The sequence below is a fragment of the Schistocerca piceifrons genome, chromosome 2 (assembly GCF_021461385.2).
Source record: "Schistocerca piceifrons isolate TAMUIC-IGC-003096 chromosome 2, iqSchPice1.1, whole genome shotgun sequence".
In the NCBI taxonomy this organism is placed as follows: Eukaryota; Metazoa; Arthropoda; class Insecta; order Orthoptera; family Acrididae; genus Schistocerca; species Schistocerca piceifrons.
The window spans coordinates 92,454,124-92,475,599 of record NC_060139.1 but is presented as its reverse complement, the minus strand read 5'-3'; the positions used below and the strand labels follow the sequence as shown (position 1 = coordinate 92,475,599).

Sequence of the window (21,476 nt, the reverse complement as noted above, 5' to 3'; positions counted from 1 at the left end):
AAATTATAAACATTTGTCCAGAAACTTCTACGCATTATTGTAATAAATAATAAATGTCACCTGTAGTTTAAATATCTACACTTACGAATAAATGGAAAACAAACTCCACTTCCCAAGCCCATGTCTCCTCTGTCTCAAAGACGAGGATATGCAATACACGTTTCACTTTTATTGCTAATTTATAATACGGTATTAAAAATTACGCTGTAGTCTTACACATTTTCAGTAGTAAACTCTTAAACTGCTATGCATTTCATTAATACGAAGGTGAAGTTTCTTAATGTTGTTCCTTCCACTGAAAATAACAATAATAGTAAAAACTATGTAATTCAGTAGTATACTACCGTCTCACATGATTCGGACCTTTGTTAAGGGAACTCAGCGAGAAGCAAACAAGAAGTCATGAGACACAGACACCCAGATGATATATTTCACCAAAGAAATGTAAAGAAGTTGAACAACTTACCATCTTCACAAGTCGTGTGATCATGATCATCAGCTAGATGGATCACTTGGTGATGTGAAATCTTTGATTCGGCGTGCCACATCGGATCCCTGCAGATTATTCCACTTTTGCCTACCTTGAGCCCCCTATTGACAGTTCGATCCAGCTTTATTAAGACACTGGTCCAGCTGTCCAGTGTTCTTCCCCTTGGTCGTCTTTGATAAATTTGGCTCAACCTACGACTTTTTCCGACCAACTGCCATGTTTTCTTCGAGCGATATGACCAGCCCACTGCCTTTTCGGTGTATTTCCTTCTACCATTATGTCACTGACCGCTTTTGACTGTCTCGTATCAGCTGCTTTCTTTCTGTCTTCCTTTGTGTAGCCCAATACTGATCTTCCAATTCTTCTTCGGATTGCTATTAGTTTTCTAACAATGAATTCATTTAATATCCGTTTCTCTTAGCCATATATTATTACTGCCAGTATACATTGGTCAAGAACTGCCTTCTTCAGCTCAGCCGACATGTCAGACTTCAACTGAACAGCATCTTCCACACACTTACCATCCTAATTTAACATGTGGAAATAATTTTGGTTTTAGATCTCCTTTCATATTTACAAGCTGGCCCAGACAGACATATCTTCTGACTCTTTGTAGGTACGTATACCAAATAGATATATTTCCGCCCGGTGTGCAGTCATTTATCATGAAATTGTTTTCATCAGACTTACTTTTTAGACGAACTTTAGAGCAGACTAATTCAAGCTCACTACAGTATTTGAGGACTTACTATAGTGTCTGCAAATGGAACCAAATCATTACTTTATCTAAACTTATTCCCAGAATTTGGGTTCCCTTTATCTACCAACCTAGTTTAAACATGTAGGACTGCTGCTATTAGTTTTGGAGGTACAGAGCTACTCTGTTTCAGACACTCCTCAACAGGTAAATGCATTGGGTTCTGGAACAACACTGACAGACGCTATGGAGGGTTTTTTATACATTATTAAAGACGTTAATACAAGCGTGTTCTATTCCTTGTTCCGTATCAGCCTCCAACACGGTTGGGCGACTAAATTGTATACCTGTTCAAAATCTATAAAATCAATGCAAAGAGGTAGATGGTACTCATTTGTTATACTAACTGTTTCGTGTGAAGTGAGCATATCTCCTTATCTGCGTTATATTTTTTTTTCCTTGGTAAATAATTTCTCTGGAAGGAATAATCCGAATAGATTATTAGTTAGTGGTATAGTTTGTCGAATATCGTGTTATGATCTTGGTTTTTCGACCTTGTTTTACTGCAGTCGCAGTTACACAAGTTGTACAGGTTAAACACCATCCTTTGAGACTGCACTGAATGTATTATTTAGTTTAAATACGTTTCACTTAATTTTAAAGCATCTTTAATAGTCACTGTTACAATATGGTTTTTTCTTAAAATTTTGTTTGTTGGGCCGGCCGGTGTGGCCGAGCGGTTCTAGGCACAACAGTCTGGAATCGCTCGACCGCTACGGTCGCAGGTTCGAAACCTGCCTCGGCCATGGATGTGCGTGATGTCCTTAGGTTAGCTAAGTTTAAGTAGTTCTACGTTCTAGGGGACTGATGACCTCAGAATTTGAACGATTTTTGTTTGTTAGGATGATGAACATCTTTTATGTTTTAAGTTACTACTGTAAACCGTATTAATTATTATTTTTGTTCGTGGCTTTTGTTGCTTATGTCACCCTTAGTGTTCTTCTGCACATGTGTGGTAGCCCTTTGCTCACAGCACTTTCACACAAATGAATTAATGTTTTTGTGTTGTGAAGAACCACGGTCATCTCTCCAGTTCAGGTTCAATACGTTGCTGTTGCGGGATGCGTTCGTCATTCGTTTGTTTTTGTTGAAAAATATTGTGTGTGGTTGTGGGTGTGTGGGGGTAGGAGGGGTGTGGGTGTGTGCGGTGCTGTGGGGGTGTGTGTGGGTATCACGTCCATATTTCAGTTTTCGTAAATTGTCTGGAAGGTGACACTGACGTACCCAATATTCTGCTGTTTGCTAACTCCATGCCCCCTTTGCGATATTTTGTACTTAGAGCAGACCAGCACATCCTTTGAAATAAGGCATAACGAACACAAAAAGGAGTGGATATAAGGCTACAGCCATTCAACATTTGCACAACACCTCCGGCAAGAAAACTAACACCCTATAACAACAGGAAAAACACATGAATGTAGTTAAGTTCCGTAACAAGAAACATGTCTTTACCATTCAAGGAACTACCGAAAAACGGAAAACAGTAATACGGTAGTAACACATACGAAATTACCAGACATACGCAGCAAGTAAACGTCAGACTAATAAAACATATTGTAGATAAAGGACTAATACATTACGCATTACAAACTAACATCACAGACAGGGCAGTAAGCCCACTTTACACCACCTACCACTGTACCGCAGTAAAACAACAATTTACACGCATTTACACGCATTCTGCGAGAGTGTTGGCAACCTCTGGGCTACGGACGCACAGAAGACTGCTGTGGATCTAGCCAGTCAGCGACCAGTCGGTTTACACATTCCATAATGTGTGAACTTCCGTCACATTTGAGCGTTTCTTTTACGTGCGCCAAACTAAGATTTGCTGATATCTGCGATATTCTATGACTTTTCTCATAATGGTTGAAATACCTAGACGGCGCCAGGTGTTTCAAAATAGTCAGGGGACCTTGTTTTTAAAGTGTAGGCGTTCTCCAAAAGTAAAGCACTTTGAGGCCCGTCAGTCTGTGAGGATGACACGGGGCAGGAACACGCTGCAACACCCTGTGGAGAAACCGGTGTACGAGCCGACAAAATGCAAATGCAAATGTGTGCGAATTCATAAGGGACCAAACAGTTTAGGTCATCGGTCCCTAGTCTTACATGTCACTTAAACTAATTTAAGCTAAGAATAAGACTCACACACACACACACACACACACACACACACACACATATATATATATACACACACACACACACACGTGCTACCTGGGCATTCTAGGAAGGAACATACGTACCAAAGCGGTTAACAGGAATCGACAATTTCAATCAAGATTATTTACATCGAGAGGATTTAGAGTTTTATGAGACAGGATATTTCCCCATACAAGTGAAATTGATGACGAGTATGAGAGAAGCTAACGGGTTCGATGAAGGTGAAAGGTGAGTGAGGAGAATATCGAAAACACGTGACATTTTAATAAATAACATATTATAAAGTGTGGAGAATTTTTTATGAAGCGAGGAGATATTGCAGCCGATCCGATGACGTTCCCAAGAACAGAGCATGGGGATATAAAAGAAGAGTCAGACGTAATATTCGAAAGAAAGATACGTAATTCAGAAGTACATTAAAAATTTTCCTTTACAAAAGGCAGAGCAGCGGGGAGAGTTGAGGGTTAAAGTATGTAGAATAAGCCGAATGCGAATGGGGCTAAATTACGTCATTTAATTGCAATAAGGCGTTAACTACGTTATCAAGCATCACACGTCCGCTTCCTCCCATTTCGACTGATTTTGCATTCTTTACGGCTAGGCATCACACGTCCGCTTCCTCCCATTTCGACTGACTTTGCTGAAAGGCGTTAACTACGTTATCAAGCATCACACGTCCGCTTCCTCCCATTTCGACTGATTTTGCATACTTTACGGCTAGGCATCACACGTCCGCTTCCTCCCATTTCGACTGACTTTGCTGACTTCGCTTGACTGACGCTTCGCTGACGCTTGTAGAAAACAACGTTATAAAGAGACAGATTGAACAAAAAGACAGCGAGAAAAACGACTACCTCATTCAAACAGTCCTGCGACACACAGAAAACTTAGACTAAACGAAGGTTCCACCGAGATTCGAACTCGGATCGCTGGATTCAGAGTCCAGAGTGCTAACCGTTACACCATGGAACCAGACAGGAGAATGGGACTCGTAAATACACTTAGCAGTGTTCTGACGTACTTCAGACACTTCCTACTTGCATTTTTTAACATAATTGACACGATCGAGCATTATAAAACTTAATCTGGGCAATGTTTGCACTTGCAGCCGATGACTGCATTTCCTGTGCGTCTATATGGCAGCGCTGAGTAGCAGTGTGTGGAAACGAAAGACAGGGACGGACGTAAAGCAATCAGTACGAATAAGAAAGTATGCAGGGCCTCTGGTAGCTCAGTTGGTAGAGCGGTGGACTGTAGTGGAAGATTCACAGTTATCCATAGGTCGCTGGTTCAAATCCGGCCCAGAGGACTGTTTTTCTAATCTCAGGAGCAAAGAGGCTCCAGAGCATGCCCACTCGGTCAGAACCTCCCTATGTTTTAAACCTATTTTAAAGGAAATTCATTTGCTCAGCTTCTAGTAGCTAGTTGATAATCATGGGATTCTTAGCCTTCGTAGGATAATGATATTTCTTCGAATTATAGTAAAATTGCTTGCTCTTACAGGCATTACTCGTTTAATGTGCTATATAGGTCACATAGTCGCACCAATATTCAGCCGTTTCATAGACATCTCGTTTTTAATACAAACGTAGAAACTACACCCCTGAGCCTATCGCTGTTACTTCCTCGGCGAGAAACGCTTATTACAGAAAATTTAGACTAAACGAAGGTTCCACCGAGATTCGAACTCGGATCGCTGGATTCAGAGTCCAGAGTGCTAACCGTTACACCATGGAACCAGACAGGAGAATGGGACTCGTAAATACACTTAGCAGTGTTCTGACGTACTTCAGACACTTCCTACTTGCATTTTTTAACATAATTGACACGATCGAGCATTATAAAACTTAATCTGGGCAATGTTTGCACTTGCAGCCGATGACTGCATTTCCTGTGCGTCTATATGGCAGCGCTGAGTAGCAGTGTGTGGAAACGAAAGACAGGGACGGACGTAAAGCAATCAGTACGAATAAGAAAGTATGCAGGGCCTCTGGTAGCTCAGTTGGTAGAGCGGTGGACTGTAGTGGAAGATTCACAGTTATCCATAGGTCGCTGGTTCAAATCCGGCCCAGAGGACTGTTTTTCTAATCTCAGGAGCAAAGAGGCTCCAGAGCATGCCCACTCGGTCAGAACCTCCCTATGTTTTAAACCTATTTTAAAGGAAATTCATTTGCTCAGCTTCTAGTAGCTAGTTGATAATCATGGGATTCTTAGCCTTCGTAGGATAATGATATTTCTTCGAATTATAGTAAAATTGCTTGCTCTTACAGGCATTACTCGTTTAATGTGCTATATAGGTCACATAGTCGCACCAATATTCAGCCGTTTCATAGACATCTCGTTTTTAATACAAACGTAGAAACTACACCCCTGAGCCTATCGCTGTTACTTCCTCGGCGAGAAACGCTTATTACAGAAAATTTAGACTAAACGAAGGTTCCACCGAGATTCGAACTCGGATCGCTGGATTCAGAGTCCAGAGTGCTAACCGTTACACCATGGAACCAGACAGGAGAATGGGACTCGTAAATACACTTAGCAGTGTTCTGACGTACTTCAGACACTTCCTACTTGCATTTTTTAACATAATTGACACGATCGAGCATTATAAAACTTAATCTGGGCAATGTTTGCACTTGCAGCCGATGACTGCATTTCCTGTGCGTCTATATGGCAGCGCTGAGTAGCAGTGTGTGGAAACGAAAGACAGGGACGGACGTAAAGCAATCAGTACGAATAAGAAAGTATGCAGGGCCTCTGGTAGCTCAGTTGGTAGAGCGGTGGACTGTAGTGGAAGATTCACAGTTATCCATAGGTCGCTGGTTCAAATCCGGCCCAGAGGACTGTTTTTCTAATCTCAGGAGCAAAGAGGCTCCAGAGCATGCCCACTCGGTCAGAACCTCCCTATGTTTTAAACCTATTTTAAAGGAAATTCATTTGCTCAGCTTCTAGTAGCTAGTTGATAATCATGGGATTCTTAGCCTTCGTAGGATAATGATATTTCTTCGAATTATAGTAAAATTGCTTGCTCTTACAGGCATTACTCGTTTAATGTGCTATATAGGTCACATAGTCGCACCAATATTCAGCCGTTTCATAGACATCTCGTTTTTAATACAAACGTAGAAACTACACCCCTGAGCCTATCGCTGTTACTTCCTCGGCGAGAAACGCTTATTACAGAAAATTTAGACTAAACGAAGGTTCCACCGAGATTCGAACTCGGATCGCTGGATTCAGAGTCCAGAGTGCTAACCGTTACACCATGGAACCAGACAGGAGAATGGGACTCGTAAATACACTTAGCAGTGTTCTGACGTACTTCAGACACTTCCTACTTGCATTTTTTAACATAATTGACACGATCGAGCATTATAAAACTTAATCTGGGCAATGTTTGCACTTGCAGCCGATGACTGCATTTCCTGTGCGTCTATATGGCAGCGCTGAGTAGCAGTGTGTGGAAACGAAAGACAGGGACGGACGTAAAGCAATCAGTACGAATAAGAAAGTATGCAGGGCCTCTGGTAGCTCAGTTGGTAGAGCGGTGGACTGTAGTGGAAGATTCACAGTTATCCATAGGTCGCTGGTTCAAATCCGGCCCAGAGGACTGTTTTTCTAATCTCAGGAGCAAAGAGGCTCCAGAGCATGCCCACTCGGTCAGAACCTCCCTATGTTTTAAACCTATTTTAAAGGAAATTCATTTGCTCAGCTTCTAGTAGCTAGTTGATAATCATGGGATTCTTAGCCTTCGTAGGATAATGATATTTCTTCGAATTATAGTAAAATTGCTTGCTCTTACAGGCATTACTCGTTTAATGTGCTATATAGGTCACATAGTCGCACCAATATTCAGCCGTTTCATAGACATCTCGTTTTTAATACAAACGTAGAAACTACACCCCTGAGCCTATCGCTGTTACTTCCTCGGCGAGAAACGCTTATTACAGAAAATTTAGACTAAACGAAGGTTCCACCGAGATTCGAACTCGGATCGCTGGATTCAGAGTCCAGAGTGCTAACCGTTACACCATGGAACCAGACAGGAGAATGGGACTCGTAAATACACTTAGCAGTGTTCTGACGTACTTCAGACACTTCCTACTTGCATTTTTTAACATAATTGACACGATCGAGCATTATAAAACTTAATCTGGGCAATGTTTGCACTTGCAGCCGATGACTGCATTTCCTGTGCGTCTATATGGCAGCGCTGAGTAGCAGTGTGTGGAAACGAAAGACAGGGACGGACGTAAAGCAATCAGTACGAATAAGAAAGTATGCAGGGCCTCTGGTAGCTCAGTTGGTAGAGCGGTGGACTGTAGTGGAAGATTCACAGTTATCCATAGGTCGCTGGTTCAAATCCGGCCCAGAGGACTGTTTTTCTAATCTCAGGAGCAAAGAGGCTCCAGAGCATGCCCACTCGGTCAGAACCTCCCTATGTTTTAAACCTATTTTAAAGGAAATTCATTTGCTCAGCTTCTAGTAGCTAGTTGATAATCATGGGATTCTTAGCCTTCGTAGGATAATGATATTTCTTCGAATTATAGTAAAATTGCTTGCTCTTACAGGCATGACTCGTTTAATGTGCTATATAGGTCACATAGTCGCACCAATATTCAGCCGTTTCATAGACATCTCGTTTTTAATACAAACGTAGAAACTACACCCCTGAGCCTATCGCTGTTACTTCCTCGGCGAGAAACGCTTATTACAGAAAATTTAGACTAAACGAAGGTTCCACCGAGATTCGAACTCGGATCGCTGGATTCAGAGTCCAGAGTGCTAACCGTTACACCATGGAACCAGACAGGAGAATGGGACTCGTAAATACACTTAGCAGTGTTCTGACGTACTTCAGACACTTCCTACTTGCATTTTTTAACATAATTGACACGATCGAGCATTATAAAACTTAATCTGGGCAATGTTTGCACTTGCAGCCGATGACTGCATTTCCTGTGCGTCTATATGGCAGCGCTGAGTAGCAGTGTGTGGAAACGAAAGACAGGGACGGACGTAAAGCAATCAGTACGAATAAGAAAGTATGCAGGGCCTCTGGTAGCTCAGTTGGTAGAGCGGTGGACTGTAGTGGAAGATTCACAGTTATCCATAGGTCGCTGGTTCAAATCCGGCCCAGAGGACTGTTTTTCTAATCTCAGGAGCAAAGAGGCTCCAGAGCATGCCCACTCGGTCAGAACCTCCCTATGTTTTAAACCTATTTTAAAGGAAATTCATTTGCTCAGCTTCTAGTAGCTAGTTGATAATCATGGGATTCTTAGCCTTCGTAGGATAATGATATTTCTTCGAATTATAGTAAAATTGCTTGCTCTTACAGGCATTACTCGTTTAATGTGCTATATAGGTCACATAGTCGCACCAATATTCAGCCGTTTCATAGACATCTCGTTTTTAATACAAACGTAGAAACTACACCCCTGAGCCTATCGCTGTTACTTCCTCGGCGAGAAACGCTTATTACAGAAAATTTAGACTAAACGAAGGTTCCACCGAGATTCGAACTCGGATCGCTGGATTCAGAGTCCAGAGTGCTAACCGTTACACCATGGAACCAGACAGGAGAATGGGACTCGTAAATACACTTAGCAGTGTTCTGACGTACTTCAGACACTTCCTACTTGCATTTTTTAACATAATTGACACGATCGAGCATTATAAAACTTAATCTGGGCAATGTTTGCACTTGCAGCCGATGACTGCATTTCCTGTGCGTCTATATGGCAGCGCTGAGTAGCAGTGTGTGGAAACGAAAGACAGGGACGGACGTAAAGCAATCAGTACGAATAAGAAAGTATGCAGGGCCTCTGGTAGCTCAGTTGGTAGAGCGGTGGACTGTAGTGGAAGATTCACAGTTATCCATAGGTCGCTGGTTCAAATCCGGCCCAGAGGACTGTTTTTCTAATCTCAGGAGCAAAGAGGCTCCAGAGCATGCCCACTCGGTCAGAACCTCCCTATGTTTTAAACCTATTTTAAAGGAAATTCATTTGCTCAGCTTCTAGTAGCTAGTTGATAATCATGGGATTCTTAGCCTTCGTAGGATAATGATATTTCTTCGAATTATAGTAAAATTGCTTGCTCTTACAGGCATTACTCGTTTAATGTGCTATATAGGTCACATAGTCGCACCAATATTCAGCCGTTTCATAGACATCTCGTTTTTAATACAAACGTAGAAACTACACCCCTGAGCCTATCGCTGTTACTTCCTCGGCGAGAAACGCTTATTACAGAAAATTTAGACTAAACGAAGGTTCCACCGAGATTCGAACTCGGATCGCTGGATTCAGAGTCCAGAGTGCTAACCGTTACACCATGGAACCAGACAGGAGAATGGGACTCGTAAATACACTTAGCAGTGTTCTGACGTACTTCAGACACTTCCTACTTGCATTTTTTAACATAATTGACACGATCGAGCATTATAAAACTTAATCTGGGCAATGTTTGCACTTGCAGCCGATGACTGCATTTCCTGTGCGTCTATATGGCAGCGCTGAGTAGCAGTGTGTGGAAACGAAAGACAGGGACGGACGTAAAGCAATCAGTACGAATAAGAAAGTATGCAGGGCCTCTGGTAGCTCAGTTGGTAGAGCGGTGGACTGTAGTGGAAGATTCACAGTTATCCATAGGTCGCTGGTTCAAATCCGGCCCAGAGGACTGTTTTTCTAATCTCAGGAGCAAAGAGGCTCCAGAGCATGCCCACTCGGTCAGAACCTCCCTATGTTTTAAACCTATTTTAAAGGAAATTCATTTGCTCAGCTTCTAGTAGCTAGTTGATAATCATGGGATTCTTAGCCTTCGTAGGATAATGATATTTCTTCGAATTATAGTAAAATTGCTTGCTCTTACAGGCATTACTCGTTTAATGTGCTATATAGGTCACATAGTCGCACCAATATTCAGCCGTTTCATAGACATCTCGTTTTTAATACAAACGTAGAAACTACACCCCTGAGCCTATCGCTGTTACTTCCTCGGCGAGAAACGCTTATTACAGAAAATTTAGACTAAACGAAGGTTCCACCGAGATTCGAACTCGGATCGCTGGATTCAGAGTCCAGAGTGCTAACCGTTACACCATGGAACCAGACAGGAGAATGGGACTCGTAAATACACTTAGCAGTGTTCTGACGTACTTCAGACACTTCCTACTTGCATTTTTTAACATAATTGACACGATCGAGCATTATAAAACTTAATCTGGGCAATGTTTGCACTTGCAGCCGATGACTGCATTTCCTGTGCGTCTATATGGCAGCGCTGAGTAGCAGTGTGTGGAAACGAAAGACAGGGACGGACGTAAAGCAATCAGTACGAATAAGAAAGTATGCAGGGCCTCTGGTAGCTCAGTTGGTAGAGCGGTGGACTGTAGTGGAAGATTCACAGTTATCCATAGGTCGCTGGTTCAAATCCGGCCCAGAGGACTGTTTTTCTAATCTCAGGAGCAAAGAGGCTCCAGAGCATGCCCACTCGGTCAGAACCTCCCTATGTTTTAAACCTATTTTAAAGGAAATTCATTTGCTCAGCTTCTAGTAGCTAGTTGATAATCATGGGATTCTTAGCCTTCGTAGGATAATGATATTTCTTCGAATTATAGTAAAATTGCTTGCTCTTACAGGCATTACTCGTTTAATGTGCTATATAGGTCACATAGTCGCACCAATATTCAGCCGTTTCATAGACATCTCGTTTTTAATACAAACGTAGAAACTACACCCCTGAGCCTATCGCTGTTACTTCCTCGGCGAGAAACGCTTATTACAGAAAATTTAGACTAAACGAAGGTTCCACCGAGATTCGAACTCGGATCGCTGGATTCAGAGTCCAGAGTGCTAACCGTTACACCATGGAACCAGACAGGAGAATGGGACTCGTAAATACACTTAGCAGTGTTCTGACGTACTTCAGACACTTCCTACTTGCATTTTTTAACATAATTGACACGATCGAGCATTATAAAACTTAATCTGGGCAATGTTTGCACTTGCAGCCGATGACTGCATTTCCTGTGCGTCTATATGGCAGCGCTGAGTAGCAGTGTGTGGAAACGAAAGACAGGGACGGACGTAAAGCAATCAGTACGAATAAGAAAGTATGCAGGGCCTCTGGTAGCTCAGTTGGTAGAGCGGTGGACTGTAGTGGAAGATTCACAGTTATCCATAGGTCGCTGGTTCAAATCCGGCCCAGAGGACTGTTTTTCTAATCTCAGGAGCAAAGAGGCTCCAGAGCATGCCCACTCGGTCAGAACCTCCCTATGTTTTAAACCTATTTTAAAGGAAATTCATTTGCTCAGCTTCTAGTAGCTAGTTGATAATCATGGGATTCTTAGCCTTCGTAGGATAATGATATTTCTTCGAATTATAGTAAAATTGCTTGCTCTTACAGGCATTACTCGTTTAATGTGCTATATAGGTCACATAGTCGCACCAATATTCAGCCGTTTCATAGACATCTCGTTTTTAATACAAACGTAGAAACTACACCCCTGAGCCTATCGCTGTTACTTCCTCGGCGAGAAACGCTTATTACAGAAAATTTAGACTAAACGAAGGTTCCACCGAGATTCGAACTCGGATCGCTGGATTCAGAGTCCAGAGTGCTAACCGTTACACCATGGAACCAGACAGGAGAATGGGACTCGTAAATACACTTAGCAGTGTTCTGACGTACTTCAGACACTTCCTACTTGCATTTTTTAACATAATTGACACGATCGAGCATTATAAAACTTAATCTGGGCAATGTTTGCACTTGCAGCCGATGACTGCATTTCCTGTGCGTCTATATGGCAGCGCTGAGTAGCAGTGTGTGGAAACGAAAGACAGGGACGGACGTAAAGCAATCAGTACGAATAAGAAAGTATGCAGGGCCTCTGGTAGCTCAGTTGGTAGAGCGGTGGACTGTAGTGGAAGATTCACAGTTATCCATAGGTCGCTGGTTCAAATCCGGCCCAGAGGACTGTTTTTCTAATCTCAGGAGCAAAGAGGCTCCAGAGCATGCCCACTCGGTCAGAACCTCCCTATGTTTTAAACCTATTTTAAAGGAAATTCATTTGCTCAGCTTCTAGTAGCTAGTTGATAATCATGGGATTCTTAGCCTTCGTAGGATAATGATATTTCTTCGAATTATAGTAAAATTGCTTGCTCTTACAGGCATGACTCGTTTAATGTGCTATATAGGTCACATAGTCGCACCAATATTCAGCCGTTTCATAGACATCTCGTTTTTAATACAAACGTAGAAACTACACCCCTGAGCCTATCGCTGTTACTTCCTCGGCGAGAAACGCTTATTACAGAAAATTTAGACTAAACGAAGGTTCCACCGAGATTCGAACTCGGATCGCTGGATTCAGAGTCCAGAGTGCTAACCGTTACACCATGGAACCAGACAGGAGAATGGGACTCGTAAATACACTTAGCAGTGTTCTGACGTACTTCAGACACTTCCTACTTGCATTTTTTAACATAATTGACACGATCGAGCATTATAAAACTTAATCTGGGCAATGTTTGCACTTGCAGCCGATGACTGCATTTCCTGTGCGTCTATATGGCAGCGCTGAGTAGCAGTGTGTGGAAACGAAAGACAGGGACGGACGTAAAGCAATCAGTACGAATAAGAAAGTATGCAGGGCCTCTGGTAGCTCAGTTGGTAGAGCGGTGGACTGTAGTGGAAGATTCACAGTTATCCATAGGTCGCTGGTTCAAATCCGGCCCAGAGGACTGTTTTTCTAATCTCAGGAGCAAAGAGGCTCCAGAGCATGCCCACTCGGTCAGAACCTCCCTATGTTTTAAACCTATTTTAAAGGAAATTCATTTGCTCAGCTTCTAGTAGCTAGTTGATAATCATGGGATTCTTAGCCTTCGTAGGATAATGATATTTCTTCGAATTATAGTAAAATTGCTTGCTCTTACAGGCATTACTCGTTTAATGTGCTATATAGGTCACATAGTCGCACCAATATTCAGCCGTTTCATAGACATCTCGTTTTTAATACAAACGTAGAAACTACACCCCTGAGCCTATCGCTGTTACTTCCTCGGCGAGAAACGCTTATTACAGAAAATTTAGACTAAACGAAGGTTCCACCGAGATTCGAACTCGGATCGCTGGATTCAGAGTCCAGAGTGCTAACCGTTACACCATGGAACCAGACAGGAGAATGGGACTCGTAAATACACTTAGCAGTGTTCTGACGTACTTCAGACACTTCCTACTTGCATTTTTTAACATAATTGACACGATCGAGCATTATAAAACTTAATCTGGGCAATGTTTGCACTTGCAGCCGATGACTGCATTTCCTGTGCGTCTATATGGCAGCGCTGAGTAGCAGTGTGTGGAAACGAAAGACAGGGACGGACGTAAAGCAATCAGTACGAATAAGAAAGTATGCAGGGCCTCTGGTAGCTCAGTTGGTAGAGCGGTGGACTGTAGTGGAAGATTCACAGTTATCCATAGGTCGCTGGTTCAAATCCGGCCCAGAGGACTGTTTTTCTAATCTCAGGAGCAAAGAGGCTCCAGAGCATGCCCACTCGGTCAGAACCTCCCTATGTTTTAAACCTATTTTAAAGGAAATTCATTTGCTCAGCTTCTAGTAGCTAGTTGATAATCATGGGATTCTTAGCCTTCGTAGGATAATGATATTTCTTCGAATTATAGTAAAATTGCTTGCTCTTACAGGCATTACTCGTTTAATGTGCTATATAGGTCACATAGTCGCACCAATATTCAGCCGTTTCATAGACATCTCGTTTTTAATACAAACGTAGAAACTACACCCCTGAGCCTATCGCTGTTACTTCCTCGGCGAGAAACGCTTATTACAGAAAATTTAGACTAAACGAAGGTTCCACCGAGATTCGAACTCGGATCGCTGGATTCAGAGTCCAGAGTGCTAACCGTTACACCATGGAACCAGACAGGAGAATGGGACTCGTAAATACACTTAGCAGTGTTCTGACGTACTTCAGACACTTCCTACTTGCATTTTTTAACATAATTGACACGATCGAGCATTATAAAACTTAATCTGGGCAATGTTTGCACTTGCAGCCGATGACTGCATTTCCTGTGCGTCTATATGGCAGCGCTGAGTAGCAGTGTGTGGAAACGAAAGACAGGGACGGACGTAAAGCAATCAGTACGAATAAGAAAGTATGCAGGGCCTCTGGTAGCTCAGTTGGTAGAGCGGTGGACTGTAGTGGAAGATTCACAGTTATCCATAGGTCGCTGGTTCAAATCCGGCCCAGAGGACTGTTTTTCTAATCTCAGGAGCAAAGAGGCTCCAGAGCATGCCCACTCGGTCAGAACCTCCCTATGTTTTAAACCTATTTTAAAGGAAATTCATTTGCTCAGCTTCTAGTAGCTAGTTGATAATCATGGGATTCTTAGCCTTCGTAGGATAATGATATTTCTTCGAATTATAGTAAAATTGCTTGCTCTTACAGGCATTACTCGTTTAATGTGCTATATAGGTCACATAGTCGCACCAATATTCAGCCGTTTCATAGACATCTCGTTTTTAATACAAACGTAGAAACTACACCCCTGAGCCTATCGCTGTTACTTCCTCGGCGAGAAACGCTTATTACAGAAAATTTAGACTAAACGAAGGTTCCACCGAGATTCGAACTCGGATCGCTGGATTCAGAGTCCAGAGTGCTAACCGTTACACCATGGAACCAGACAGGAGAATGGGACTCGTAAATACACTTAGCAGTGTTCTGACGTACTTCAGACACTTCCTACTTGCATTTTTTAACATAATTGACACGATCGAGCATTATAAAACTTAATCTGGGCAATGTTTGCACTTGCAGCCGATGACTGCATTTCCTGTGCGTCTATATGGCAGCGCTGAGTAGCAGTGTGTGGAAACGAAAGACAGGGACGGACGTAAAGCAATCAGTACGAATAAGAAAGTATGCAGGGCCTCTGGTAGCTCAGTTGGTAGAGCGGTGGACTGTAGTGGAAGATTCACAGTTATCCATAGGTCGCTGGTTCAAATCCGGCCCAGAGGACTGTTTTTCTAATCTCAGGAGCAAAGAGGCTCCAGAGCATGCCCACTCGGTCAGAACCTCCCTATGTTTTAAACCTATTTTAAAGGAAATTCATTTGCTCAGCTTCTAGTAGCTAGTTGATAATCATGGGATTCTTAGCCTTCGTAGGATAATGATATTTCTTCGAATTATAGTAAAATTGCTTGCTCTTACAGGCATTACTCGTTTAATGTGCTATATAGGTCACATAGTCGCACCAATATTCAGCCGTTTCATAGACATCTCGTTTTTAATACAAACGTAGAAACTACACCCCTGAGCCTATCGCTGTTACTTCCTCGGCGAGAAACGCTTATTACAGAAAATTTAGACTAAACGAAGGTTCCACCGAGATTCGAACTCGGATCGCTGGATTCAGAGTCCAGAGTGCTAACCGTTACACCATGGAACCAGACAGGAGAATGGGACTCGTAAATACACTTAGCAGTGTTCTGACGTACTTCAGACACTTCCTACTTGCATTTTTTAACATAATTGACACGATCGAGCATTATAAAACTTAATCTGGGCAATGTTTGCACTTGCAGCCGATGACTGCATTTCCTGTGCGTCTATATGGCAGCGCTGAGTAGCAGTGTGTGGAAACGAAAGACAGGGACGGACGTAAAGCAATCAGTACGAATAAGAAAGTATGCAGGGCCTCTGGTAGCTCAGTTGGTAGAGCGGTGGACTGTAGTGGAAGATTCACAGTTATCCATAGGTCGCTGGTTCAAATCCGGCCCAGAGGACTGTTTTTCTAATCTCAGGAGCAAAGAGGCTCCAGAGCATGCCCACTCGGTCAGAACCTCCCTATGTTTTAAACCTATTTTAAAGGAAATTCATTTGCTCAGCTTCTAGTAGCTAGTTGATAATCATGGGATTCTTAGCCTTCGTAGGATAATGATATTTCTTCGAATTATAGTAAAATTGCTTGCTCTTACAGGCATTACTCGTTTAATGTGCTATATAGGTCACATAGTCGCACCAATATTCAGCCGTTTCATAGACATCTCGTTTTTAATACAAACGTAGAAACTACACCCCTGAGCCTATCGCTGTTACTTCCTCGGCGAGAAACGCTTATTACAGAAAATTTAGACTAAACGAAGGTTCCACCGAGATTCGAACTCGGATCGCTGGATTCAGAGTCCAGAGTGCTAACCGTTACACCATGGAACCAGACAGGAGAATGGGACTCGTAAATACACTTAGCAGTGTTCTGACGTACTTCAGACACTTCCTACTTGCATTTTTTAACATAATTGACACGATCGAGCATTATAAAACTTAATCTGGGCAATGTTTGCACTTGCAGCCGATGACTGCATTTCCTGTGCGTCTATATGGCAGCGCTGAGTAGCAGTGTGTGGAAACGAAAGACAGGGACGGACGTAAAGCAATCAGTACGAATAAGAAAGTATGCAGGGCCTCTGGTAGCTCAGTTGGTAGAGCGGTGGACTGTAGTGGAAGATTCACAGTTATCCATAGGTCGCTGGTTCAAATCCGGCCCAGAGGACTGTTTTTCTAATCTCAGGAGCAAAGAGGCTCCAGAGCATGCCCACTCGGTCAGAACCTCCCTATGTTTTAAACCTATTTTAAAGGAAATTCATTTGCTCAGCTTCTAGTAGCTAGTTGATAATCATGGGATTCTTAGCCTTCGTAGGATAATGATATTTCTTCGAATTATAGTAAAATTGCTTGCTCTTACAGGCATTACTCGTTTAATGTGCTATATAGGTCACATAGTCGCACCAATATTCAGCCGTTTCATAGACATCTCGTTTTTAATACAAACGTAGAAACTACACCCCTGAGCCTATCGCTGTTACTTCCTCGGCGAGAAACGCTTATTACAGAAAATTTAGACTAAACGAAGGTTCCACCGAGATTCGAACTCGGATCGCTGGATTCAGAGTCCAGAGTGCTAACCGTTACACCATGGAACCAGACAGGAGAATGGGACTCGTAAATACACTTAGCAGTGTTCTGACGTACTTCAGACACTTCCTACTTGCATTTTTTAACATAATTGACACGATCGAGCATTATAAAACTTAATCTGGGCAATGTTTGCACTTGCAGCCGATGACTGCATTTCCTGTGCGTCTATATGGCAGCGCTGAGTAGCAGTGTGTGGAAACGAAAGACAGGGACGGACGTAAAGCAATCAGTACGAATAAGAAAGTATGCAGGGCCTCTGGTAGCTCAGTTGGTAGAGCGGTGGACTGTAGTGGAAGATTCACAGTTATCCATAGGTCGCTGGTTCAAATCCGGCCCAGAGGACTGTTTTTCTAATCTCAGGAGCAAAGAGGCTCCAGAGCATGCCCACTCGGTCAGAACCTCCCTATGTTTTAAACCTATTTTAAAGGAAATTCATTTGCTCAGCTTCTAGTAGCTAGTTGATAATCATGGGATTCTTAGCCTTCGTAGGATAATGATATTTCTTCGAATTATAGTAAAATTGCTTGCTCTTACAGGCATTACTCGTTTAATGTGCTATATAGGTCACATAGTCGCACCAATATTCAGCCGTTTCATAGACATCTCGTTTTTAATACAAACGTAGAAACTACACCCCTGAGCCTATCGCTGTTACTTCCTCGGCGAGAAACGCTTATTACAGAAAATTTAGACTAAACGAAGGTTCCACCGAGATTCGAACTCGGATCGCTGGATTCAGAGTCCAGAGTGCTAACCGTTACACCATGGAACCAGACAGGAGAATGGGACTCGTAAATACACTTAGCAGTGTTCTGACGTACTTCAGACACTTCCTACTTGCATTTTTTAACATAATTGACACGATCGAGCATTATAAAACTTAATCTGGGCAATGTTTGCACTTGCAGCCGATGACTGCATTTCCTGTGCGTCTATATGGCAGCGCTGAGTAGCAGTGTGTGGAAACGAAAGACAGGGACGGACGTAAAGCAATCAGTACGAATAAGAAAGTATGCAGGGCCTCTGGTAGCTCAGTTGGTAGAGCGGTGGACTGTAGTGGAAGATTCACAGTTATCCATAGGTCGCTGGTTCAAATCCGGCCCAGAGGACTGTTTTTCTAATCTCAGGAGCAAAGAGGCTCCAGAGCATGCCCACTCGGTCAGAACCTCCCTATGTTTTAAACCTATTTTAAAGGAAATTCATTTGCTCAGCTTCTAGTAGCTAGTTGATAATCATGGGATTCTTAGCCTTCGTAGGATAATGATATTTCTTCGAATTATAGTAAAATTGCTTGCTCTTACAGGCATTACTCGTTTAATGTGCTATATAGGTCACATAGTCGCACCAATATTCAGCCGTTTCATAGACATCTCGTTTTTAATACAAACGTAGAAACTACACCCCTGAGCCTATCGCTGTTACTTCCTCGGCGAGAAACGCTTATTACAGAAAATTTAGACTAAACGAAGGTTCCACCGAGATTCGAACTCGGATCGCTGGATTCAGAGTCCAGAGTGCTAACCGTTACACCATGGAACCAGACAGGAGAATGGGACTCGTAAATACACTTAGCAGTGTTCTGACGTACTTCAGACACTTCCTACTTGCATTTTTTAACATAATTGACACGATCGAGCATTATAAAACTTAATCTGGGCAATGTTTGCACTTGCAGCCGATGACTGCATTTCCTGTGCGTCTATATGGCAGCGCTGAGTAGCAGTGTGTGGAAACGAAAGACAGGGACGGACGTAAAGCAATCAGTACGAATAAGAAAGTATGCAGGGCCTCTGGTAGCTCAGTTGGTAGAGCGGTGGACTGTAGTGGAAGATTCACAGTTATCCATAGGTCGCTGGTTCAAATCCGGCCCAGAGGACTGTTTTTCTAATCTCAGGAGCAAAGAGGCTCCAGAGCATGCCCACTCGGTCAGAACCTCCCTATGTTTTAAACCTATTTTAAAGGAAATTCATTTGCTCAGCTTCTAGTAGCTAGTTGATAATCATGGGATTCTTAGCCTTCGTAGGATAATGATATTTCTTCGAATTATAGTAAAATTGCTTGCTCTTACAGGCATGACTCGTTTAATGTGCTATATAGGTCACATAGTCGCACCAATATTCAGCCGTTTCATAGACATCTCGTTTTTAATACAAACGTAGAAACTACACCCCTGAGCCTATCGCTGTTACTTCCTCGGCGAGAAACGCTTATTACAGAAAATTTAGACTAAACGAAGGTTCCACCGAGATTCGAACTCGGATCGCTGGATTCAGAGTCCAGAGTGCTAACCGTTACACCATGGAACCAGACAGGAGAATGGGACTCGTAAATACACTTAGCAGTGTTCTGACGTACTTCAGACACTTCCTACTTGCATTTTTTAACATAATTGACACGATCGAGCATTATAAAACTTAATCTGGGCAATGTTTGCACTTGCAGCCGATGACTGCATTTCCTGTGCGTCTATATGGCAGCGCTGAGTAGCAGTGTGTGGAAACGAAAGACAGGGACGGACGTAAAGCAATCAGTACGAATAAGAAAGTATGCAGGGCCTCTGGTAGCTCAGTTGGTAGAGCGGTGGACTGTAGTGGAAGATTCACAGTTATCCATAGGTCGCTGGTTCAAATCCGGCCCAGAGGACTGTTTTTCTAATCTCAGGAGCAAAGAGGCTCCAGAGCATGCCCACTCGGTCAGAACCTCCCTATGTTTTAAACCTATTTTAAAGGAAATTCATTTGCTCAGCTTCTAGTAGCTAGTTGATAATCATGGGATTCTTAGCCTTCGTAGGATAATGATATTTCTTCGAATTATAGTAAAATTGCTTGCTCTTACAGGCATTACTCGTTTAATGTGCTATATAGGTCACATAGTCGCACCAATATTCAGCCGTTTCATAGACATCTCGTTTTTAATACAAACGTAGAAACTACACCCCTGAGCCTATCGCTGTTACTTCCTCGGCGAGAAACGCTTATTACAGAAAATTTAGACTAAACGAAGGTTCCACCGAGATTCGAACTCGGATCGCTGGATTCAGAGTCCAGAGTGCTAACCGTTACACCATGGAACCAGACAGGAGAATGGGACTCGTAAATACACTTAGCAGTGTTCTGACGTACTTCAGACACTTCCTACTTGCATTTTTTAACATAATTGACACGATCGAGCATTATAAAACTTAATCTGGGCAATGTTTGCACTTGCAGCCGATGACTGCATTTCCTGTGCGTCTATATGGCAGCGCTGAGTAGCAGTGTGTGGAAACGAAAGACAGGGACGGACGTAAAGCAATCAGTACGAATAAGAAAGTATGCAGGGCCTCTGGTAGCTCAGTTGGTAGAGCGGTGGACTGTAGTGGAAGATTCACAGTTATCCATAGGTCGCTGGTTCAAATCCGGCCCAGAGGACTGTTTTTCTAATCTCAGGAGCAAAGAGGCTCCAGAGCATGCCCACTCGGTCAGAACCTCCCTATGTTTTAAACCTATTTTAAAGGAAATTCATTTGCTCAGCTTCTAGTAGCTAGTTGATAATCATGGGATTCTTAGCCTTCGTAGGATAATGATATTTCTTCGAATTATAGTAAAATTGCTTGCTCTTACAGGCATTACTCGTTTAATGTGCTATATAGGTCACATAGTCGCACCAATATTCAGCCGTTTCATAGACATCTCGTTTTTAATACAAACGTAGAAACTACACCCCTGAGCCTATCGCTGTTACTTCCTCGGCGAGAAACGCTTATTACAGAAAATTTAGACTAAACGAAGGTTCCACCGAGATTCGAACTCGGATCGCTGGATTCAGAGTCCAGAGTGCTAACCGTTACACCATGGAACCAGACAGGAGAATGGGACTCGTAAATACACTTAGCAGTGTTCTGACGTACTTCAGACACTTCCTACTTGCATTTTTTAACATAATTGACACGATCGAGCATTATAAAACTTAATCTGGGCAATGTTTGCACTTGCAGCCGATGACTGCATTTCCTGTGCGTCTATATGGCAGCGCTGAGTAGCAGTGTGTGGAAACGAAAGACAGGGACGGACGTAAAGCA

General features: G+C 42.7%; 45 non-coding genes across 45 annotated transcripts; 22 read left to right on the top strand and 23 right to left on the bottom strand.

Annotated features, from left to right (window-relative positions):
* Positions 1–4,310: 4,310 nt before the first annotated feature.
* Trnaq-cug lies at positions 4,311–4,382 on the bottom strand. The gene has a single exon. It is a non-coding gene; the product is annotated as a tRNA-Gln (tRNA).
* Positions 4,383–4,630: 248 nt separating this feature from the next.
* On the top strand, positions 4,631–4,719 carry Trnay-gua. The gene is given in 2 exon segments: positions 4,631–4,667; positions 4,684–4,719. It is a non-coding gene; the product is annotated as a tRNA-Tyr (tRNA).
* Positions 4,720–5,077: 358 nt separating this feature from the next.
* On the bottom strand, positions 5,078–5,149 carry Trnaq-cug. Its single transcript has one exon. It is a non-coding gene; the product is annotated as a tRNA-Gln (tRNA).
* A 248-nt stretch (positions 5,150–5,397) lies between these two features.
* On the top strand, positions 5,398–5,486 carry Trnay-gua. The gene is given in 2 exon segments: positions 5,398–5,434; positions 5,451–5,486. It is a non-coding gene; the product is annotated as a tRNA-Tyr (tRNA).
* Positions 5,487–5,844: 358 nt separating this feature from the next.
* Trnaq-cug lies at positions 5,845–5,916 on the bottom strand. Its single transcript has one exon. It is a non-coding gene; the product is annotated as a tRNA-Gln (tRNA).
* Positions 5,917–6,164: 248 nt separating this feature from the next.
* Positions 6,165–6,253, top strand: Trnay-gua. Its single transcript is given in 2 exon segments — positions 6,165–6,201; positions 6,218–6,253. It is a non-coding gene; the product is annotated as a tRNA-Tyr (tRNA).
* A 358-nt stretch (positions 6,254–6,611) lies between these two features.
* Positions 6,612–6,683, bottom strand: Trnaq-cug. Its single transcript has one exon. It is a non-coding gene; the product is annotated as a tRNA-Gln (tRNA).
* Positions 6,684–6,931: 248 nt separating this feature from the next.
* Trnay-gua lies at positions 6,932–7,020 on the top strand. The gene is given in 2 exon segments: positions 6,932–6,968; positions 6,985–7,020. It is a non-coding gene; the product is annotated as a tRNA-Tyr (tRNA).
* A 358-nt stretch (positions 7,021–7,378) lies between these two features.
* Trnaq-cug lies at positions 7,379–7,450 on the bottom strand. Its single transcript has one exon. It is a non-coding gene; the product is annotated as a tRNA-Gln (tRNA).
* A 248-nt stretch (positions 7,451–7,698) lies between these two features.
* Positions 7,699–7,787, top strand: Trnay-gua. Its single transcript is given in 2 exon segments — positions 7,699–7,735; positions 7,752–7,787. It is a non-coding gene; the product is annotated as a tRNA-Tyr (tRNA).
* Positions 7,788–8,145: 358 nt separating this feature from the next.
* Positions 8,146–8,217, bottom strand: Trnaq-cug. Its single transcript has one exon. It is a non-coding gene; the product is annotated as a tRNA-Gln (tRNA).
* Positions 8,218–8,465: 248 nt separating this feature from the next.
* Positions 8,466–8,554, top strand: Trnay-gua. Its single transcript is given in 2 exon segments — positions 8,466–8,502; positions 8,519–8,554. It is a non-coding gene; the product is annotated as a tRNA-Tyr (tRNA).
* Positions 8,555–8,912: 358 nt separating this feature from the next.
* On the bottom strand, positions 8,913–8,984 carry Trnaq-cug. Its single transcript has one exon. It is a non-coding gene; the product is annotated as a tRNA-Gln (tRNA).
* A 248-nt stretch (positions 8,985–9,232) lies between these two features.
* Trnay-gua lies at positions 9,233–9,321 on the top strand. Its single transcript is given in 2 exon segments — positions 9,233–9,269; positions 9,286–9,321. It is a non-coding gene; the product is annotated as a tRNA-Tyr (tRNA).
* Positions 9,322–9,679: 358 nt separating this feature from the next.
* Trnaq-cug lies at positions 9,680–9,751 on the bottom strand. Its single transcript has one exon. It is a non-coding gene; the product is annotated as a tRNA-Gln (tRNA).
* Positions 9,752–9,999: 248 nt separating this feature from the next.
* Trnay-gua lies at positions 10,000–10,088 on the top strand. Its single transcript is given in 2 exon segments — positions 10,000–10,036; positions 10,053–10,088. It is a non-coding gene; the product is annotated as a tRNA-Tyr (tRNA).
* Positions 10,089–10,446: 358 nt separating this feature from the next.
* Positions 10,447–10,518, bottom strand: Trnaq-cug. The gene has a single exon. It is a non-coding gene; the product is annotated as a tRNA-Gln (tRNA).
* A 248-nt stretch (positions 10,519–10,766) lies between these two features.
* On the top strand, positions 10,767–10,855 carry Trnay-gua. The gene is given in 2 exon segments: positions 10,767–10,803; positions 10,820–10,855. It is a non-coding gene; the product is annotated as a tRNA-Tyr (tRNA).
* Positions 10,856–11,213: 358 nt separating this feature from the next.
* Trnaq-cug lies at positions 11,214–11,285 on the bottom strand. Its single transcript has one exon. It is a non-coding gene; the product is annotated as a tRNA-Gln (tRNA).
* A 248-nt stretch (positions 11,286–11,533) lies between these two features.
* Trnay-gua lies at positions 11,534–11,622 on the top strand. Its single transcript is given in 2 exon segments — positions 11,534–11,570; positions 11,587–11,622. It is a non-coding gene; the product is annotated as a tRNA-Tyr (tRNA).
* A 358-nt stretch (positions 11,623–11,980) lies between these two features.
* Trnaq-cug lies at positions 11,981–12,052 on the bottom strand. The gene has a single exon. It is a non-coding gene; the product is annotated as a tRNA-Gln (tRNA).
* Positions 12,053–12,300: 248 nt separating this feature from the next.
* On the top strand, positions 12,301–12,389 carry Trnay-gua. The gene is given in 2 exon segments: positions 12,301–12,337; positions 12,354–12,389. It is a non-coding gene; the product is annotated as a tRNA-Tyr (tRNA).
* Positions 12,390–12,747: 358 nt separating this feature from the next.
* Trnaq-cug lies at positions 12,748–12,819 on the bottom strand. Its single transcript has one exon. It is a non-coding gene; the product is annotated as a tRNA-Gln (tRNA).
* Positions 12,820–13,067: 248 nt separating this feature from the next.
* Positions 13,068–13,156, top strand: Trnay-gua. The gene is given in 2 exon segments: positions 13,068–13,104; positions 13,121–13,156. It is a non-coding gene; the product is annotated as a tRNA-Tyr (tRNA).
* Positions 13,157–13,514: 358 nt separating this feature from the next.
* Positions 13,515–13,586, bottom strand: Trnaq-cug. Its single transcript has one exon. It is a non-coding gene; the product is annotated as a tRNA-Gln (tRNA).
* A 248-nt stretch (positions 13,587–13,834) lies between these two features.
* Positions 13,835–13,923, top strand: Trnay-gua. The gene is given in 2 exon segments: positions 13,835–13,871; positions 13,888–13,923. It is a non-coding gene; the product is annotated as a tRNA-Tyr (tRNA).
* Positions 13,924–14,281: 358 nt separating this feature from the next.
* On the bottom strand, positions 14,282–14,353 carry Trnaq-cug. The gene has a single exon. It is a non-coding gene; the product is annotated as a tRNA-Gln (tRNA).
* Positions 14,354–14,601: 248 nt separating this feature from the next.
* Positions 14,602–14,690, top strand: Trnay-gua. Its single transcript is given in 2 exon segments — positions 14,602–14,638; positions 14,655–14,690. It is a non-coding gene; the product is annotated as a tRNA-Tyr (tRNA).
* Positions 14,691–15,048: 358 nt separating this feature from the next.
* On the bottom strand, positions 15,049–15,120 carry Trnaq-cug. The gene has a single exon. It is a non-coding gene; the product is annotated as a tRNA-Gln (tRNA).
* Positions 15,121–15,368: 248 nt separating this feature from the next.
* On the top strand, positions 15,369–15,457 carry Trnay-gua. Its single transcript is given in 2 exon segments — positions 15,369–15,405; positions 15,422–15,457. It is a non-coding gene; the product is annotated as a tRNA-Tyr (tRNA).
* Positions 15,458–15,815: 358 nt separating this feature from the next.
* On the bottom strand, positions 15,816–15,887 carry Trnaq-cug. Its single transcript has one exon. It is a non-coding gene; the product is annotated as a tRNA-Gln (tRNA).
* A 248-nt stretch (positions 15,888–16,135) lies between these two features.
* On the top strand, positions 16,136–16,224 carry Trnay-gua. Its single transcript is given in 2 exon segments — positions 16,136–16,172; positions 16,189–16,224. It is a non-coding gene; the product is annotated as a tRNA-Tyr (tRNA).
* A 358-nt stretch (positions 16,225–16,582) lies between these two features.
* On the bottom strand, positions 16,583–16,654 carry Trnaq-cug. Its single transcript has one exon. It is a non-coding gene; the product is annotated as a tRNA-Gln (tRNA).
* Positions 16,655–16,902: 248 nt separating this feature from the next.
* Trnay-gua lies at positions 16,903–16,991 on the top strand. Its single transcript is given in 2 exon segments — positions 16,903–16,939; positions 16,956–16,991. It is a non-coding gene; the product is annotated as a tRNA-Tyr (tRNA).
* Positions 16,992–17,349: 358 nt separating this feature from the next.
* On the bottom strand, positions 17,350–17,421 carry Trnaq-cug. The gene has a single exon. It is a non-coding gene; the product is annotated as a tRNA-Gln (tRNA).
* A 248-nt stretch (positions 17,422–17,669) lies between these two features.
* Positions 17,670–17,758, top strand: Trnay-gua. The gene is given in 2 exon segments: positions 17,670–17,706; positions 17,723–17,758. It is a non-coding gene; the product is annotated as a tRNA-Tyr (tRNA).
* Positions 17,759–18,116: 358 nt separating this feature from the next.
* Trnaq-cug lies at positions 18,117–18,188 on the bottom strand. Its single transcript has one exon. It is a non-coding gene; the product is annotated as a tRNA-Gln (tRNA).
* Positions 18,189–18,436: 248 nt separating this feature from the next.
* On the top strand, positions 18,437–18,525 carry Trnay-gua. Its single transcript is given in 2 exon segments — positions 18,437–18,473; positions 18,490–18,525. It is a non-coding gene; the product is annotated as a tRNA-Tyr (tRNA).
* Positions 18,526–18,883: 358 nt separating this feature from the next.
* Positions 18,884–18,955, bottom strand: Trnaq-cug. Its single transcript has one exon. It is a non-coding gene; the product is annotated as a tRNA-Gln (tRNA).
* Positions 18,956–19,203: 248 nt separating this feature from the next.
* On the top strand, positions 19,204–19,292 carry Trnay-gua. The gene is given in 2 exon segments: positions 19,204–19,240; positions 19,257–19,292. It is a non-coding gene; the product is annotated as a tRNA-Tyr (tRNA).
* Positions 19,293–19,650: 358 nt separating this feature from the next.
* Trnaq-cug lies at positions 19,651–19,722 on the bottom strand. The gene has a single exon. It is a non-coding gene; the product is annotated as a tRNA-Gln (tRNA).
* Positions 19,723–19,970: 248 nt separating this feature from the next.
* Positions 19,971–20,059, top strand: Trnay-gua. The gene is given in 2 exon segments: positions 19,971–20,007; positions 20,024–20,059. It is a non-coding gene; the product is annotated as a tRNA-Tyr (tRNA).
* Positions 20,060–20,417: 358 nt separating this feature from the next.
* Trnaq-cug lies at positions 20,418–20,489 on the bottom strand. The gene has a single exon. It is a non-coding gene; the product is annotated as a tRNA-Gln (tRNA).
* A 248-nt stretch (positions 20,490–20,737) lies between these two features.
* Positions 20,738–20,826, top strand: Trnay-gua. Its single transcript is given in 2 exon segments — positions 20,738–20,774; positions 20,791–20,826. It is a non-coding gene; the product is annotated as a tRNA-Tyr (tRNA).
* A 358-nt stretch (positions 20,827–21,184) lies between these two features.
* Trnaq-cug lies at positions 21,185–21,256 on the bottom strand. The gene has a single exon. It is a non-coding gene; the product is annotated as a tRNA-Gln (tRNA).
* Between the last annotated feature and the right edge of the window lie 220 nt (positions 21,257–21,476).